Here is a 3,863-nt window from a genome sequence, read left to right as displayed (position 1 = left end):
CCTCCCTTAGGCCCGTGTCGCTACCATTCGGACAAAACGCACATCAAATTGCAGAATTCGGTCCCGGAAGGTTAGGAAATCGCCCCCGGAGAAATGGGTGGGATTTAATAGGCGGCCAAAGGCTTCCTGTCCGTCCCCTCCTGGAGCTGCCCGCGTTGATGTGGGCGGGGAGACCGACAGGAGCGAGCGAGCTGCGGCTCCTGGTGAAATGGGAAAATGGGCTCGACCGGGGGAGGAGTACTTCCATTCATAAGGCGCACGGAGGGGCCGGGTGTTTCCCCGAGAAAAGCCTCTTAAAGTGCCGGAGTCCCCGACCATTTGGATCTCCCATTGGCGTTCTCCAGGCCTGTAAATCCTGCTCCAGGCGCAGCCTCCAGTGCCTCAACCCGGTGACCGGAGAGGGGCACAGGTGCGTCCCACGCTCAGTCTCAGCCTCCGGAGCAAAGAGGAGGAGGCGGAGGCGGATCCGGGGCGGGCTGGAGGGCGCCGGGGCTCGAGGGCGGCGAGGATGCTCCGGAGGACCGCGGGGAAGGCAATGCAGAAGTAGCCCTAAGCATGGCTTCCCGGCGAGCTGCGGTCCGTGCCCTCCTCCGCCCCTCTCTGATGGGCTCTCCTGCTGATGATTAGAGATGGGAGGTCCCACTGCCAGGGGGGCCCGAGCAGACTTTAGAAGCTGGGGCGGCGGGGCGGGGGTGGGAGGAGATTTCCTGCACGATGAAGCTGGCAAGGCCACAGAAAGGGAAGATGAAAGCCTGCGGAGAGGAGGGCTCCAGTTGGTCCCTTGCAACCATTCATACTGGAGGCAAGGACATCGGGAAGCCCCTCTGCTGTTAAACTGAAGACCATGCATATTAATCACATGATTAAGGACTCAGCTGTAGGCTGAAGAGGCAGCCTGAGCCGGTCTTGGAGTCTGGAGGACCAGATTCAAGACCTGATTCTAACACTTACACAAGGACCAACTTTGATTGTCGCTAAGCCTCATGTTCTTTATCTGTAAAATGGGAATCATAAAACCTACCCTGCCACCTACCTAAACAACTATTGGCTGAATCAGATGGAGCAATGGACTTGAAAGCCCATTTTAAAGAATTGTGCAGTTGCTAACCTCTGACCATTCTTGATTCAAATAATGTAAACAATGTGCAGAGGCAGGAGCAATGCTCAGAGTGGGCTGATTCAGCAAAGCTGTAGGAGCGGGACCTGCAGTTCCACCATCATTGGTTGAACAATTATTTTACACTGATAACTGTGGTGACGAAATCAATCTCACCAAAAAAAGAGTGACCCTCATTTTAGGGAAAAGAATTAATACTAAATTCTATATGATATGCAGGAGCTCTGGTGGCATAGTGCCTAAAGCATTTGACTACTAACCAGAAGGCTAGTGGTTCCAACCCCCCAGCCACTCCTGGGAAGGAAGGTTGGGCAATCTACTTCCCTAGTGATACTGCCTCGGAACCCCAAGGAGGCATTGCCATGAGTTGAATCCGACTCATGGCGACCCCATGCACAGCAGAACAAAACACTGCCTGGTCATGCTCTAGCTCCATGATCCCTGCTATACTTGAGCCCATCCCCGGAACCACTGTGTCAATCCACCTCTTTGAGGGCCCTGCCCTCCTTCATCAACCCTCTACCTTACCAAGCATGACATCATTCTGCAGGGAATGGTCCCTTCTGACAACATGACCAAAGTAGGTGAGATGAAGTCTGGCCCTTCTCGCTTCCAAGGAGCGTTCCAGCTGCACTTCCTCCAGGACGGATTTGTTCCTTCTTTTAGCAGTCCGTGGCACTTTCAGCATTCTTCTCCAGCACCACAACTCAAAAGCATCAACTCTTCTTTGGTCTTCCTTATTCATTGTCCAGCTCTCACATGCACGTGAAGCGACTGAAAATACCATGGCTTGTGTCAGGCTCACCTTAGTCCTCAAGGAGACATCTATCCTCTTCAGCACTTGAAAGAGATCTTTTGCAGCCGATTTGCCCAGTGCTATACCTGGTCTGATGTCCTGACTGCTGCTTCCATTGACGGTGATTGCAGAACCAAGCAATATGAAGTCTTTGACAACTTCAACCTTTTCTCCATTTATCATGATGCTGCTTATAGATTCAGTTGTCAGGATTTTTGTTTTCTTTATATTGAGATATAATCCATACTGCAGTACTACAGACTTTATTCTTCAATCTTCATCAGTAAGTGCCTCAAGTCATCCTCACTTTCAGCAAGCAAAATTGTGTTGTCAGCGTATCCCAGGTTGTTAATGATTCTTCCTCCAATCCTGATGTCACGTTCTTCTTTGTATAGTCCAGCTTCTCAGATTATTTGCTCGGCATTCAGAGTGAATAAGTGTGGGGAAAGGATACAACTCTGACACACCCACTTCTTGATTTTAAACCATGCAGTGTCCCCTTGTTCCGTTGGAACAACAGCCCCTGGTCTATATACAGGTTCCTCATGAGCACAATTAAATGTTTTGGAATTCCCATTCTTCTCAATGTTACCCATAATTTGTTATGATCCACACAATTAAATGTTTTTGCATAGTCAATAAAACACAAGTAAACATCTTTCTGGTATTCTTTCCTTTCTGCCAAGATCCATCTGACATCAGCAATGATATCCCTTGTTCCACATCCTCTTCTGAATCCAGCCTGCATTTCTGGAGGTTCTCTGTCAATATACTGCTGCAAACGTTTTTAAATTATCTTCAGTAAGATTTTATTTGCATGCAATATTAATGATATTGTTCTATAATTTCCATATTCTGTGAATCACCTTTCTTTGGAATGGGTACAAATACAGATCTCTTCCAGTCAGCTGGCCAGGTAGCTGTCTTCCAAATCTCTTGGAATAGCCGAATGAGTGCCTCCAGCGGGGAATCCATTTGTTGAAACCTCTCAATGGGCTTTCTGTCAATTCCTGAAGCCTTGTTCTTTGCCAATTACTTCAGTGCAGCTTTGACTTCTTCCTTCAATACCATTGGTTCTTGATTATATGCCACCTCCTGAAATGGATGAAGGTCTTTTTGGCACAGTAACTCTGTGTATTCCTTCCATCTTCTTTTGATGCTTCCTGCATCATTCAATATTTTGCCCATAGAATCTTTCAATATGCAGCTCGAGGCTTAAAATTTTTCTTCAGTTCTTTCAGCTTGAGAAATGCTGAGTGTGTTCTTCCCTTTTGGTTTTCTAACTCTGGGTTTTTGCACATTCCATTATAGTAATTGGCTTTGTCTGCTCGAGCTGCTCTTTGAAATCCGTTCAGCTCTTGTCATTTGTCTTGTCAGTTATCTTCTCATTTCTTCCATCTGCTTTAGCTACTCATCATTCAAGGGCAAGTTTCAGAGTCTCTTCTGACATCCATTTTGGTCTTTTCTTCCTTTCTCATCTTTTTAATGACCTCTTGCTTTTGTCATGGATGTTGTTCTTGATGTCATCCCACAATTCTTCTGGTTTTTGGTCGTTTCTGGTGGTTTCTGGTTCAATGCATCAAATCTATTCTTTAGATGGTCTCTTAAATTCAGGAGGGATATATTCAAGGTCATATTTTGGCTCTTGTGGACTTGTTTTAATTGTCTTCAGCTTCAGCTTGAACTTGCATATGAGCAGTTGATGGTCTGTTCCACAATCAGCTCCTGGCCTGGTTTTGGCTATAAATATTGAACTTTTCCATTGCCTCTTGCCCCAGATGTAGTAAATCTGATTCCTGTGTACTCCATCTGGCAAAGTCCATGTGTATATCTGCCTTTTGTGTTGTTGATAAAAGGTATTTGCAATGAATAAGTCATTGGTCTTGCCAAATTCTATCATGCAATCTCCAGCATTATTTCTGTCACCAAGGCCAAATTTTCCAACTACTG

Source organism: Orycteropus afer, unplaced genomic scaffold (genome assembly GCF_000298275.1).
Source record: "Orycteropus afer afer isolate SDZICR_OR568_19922 unplaced genomic scaffold, OryAfe1.0 scaffold00127, whole genome shotgun sequence".
NCBI lineage: Eukaryota > Metazoa > Chordata > Mammalia > Tubulidentata > Orycteropodidae > Orycteropus > Orycteropus afer.
Note: the sequence above shows the minus strand (reverse complement) of the source record.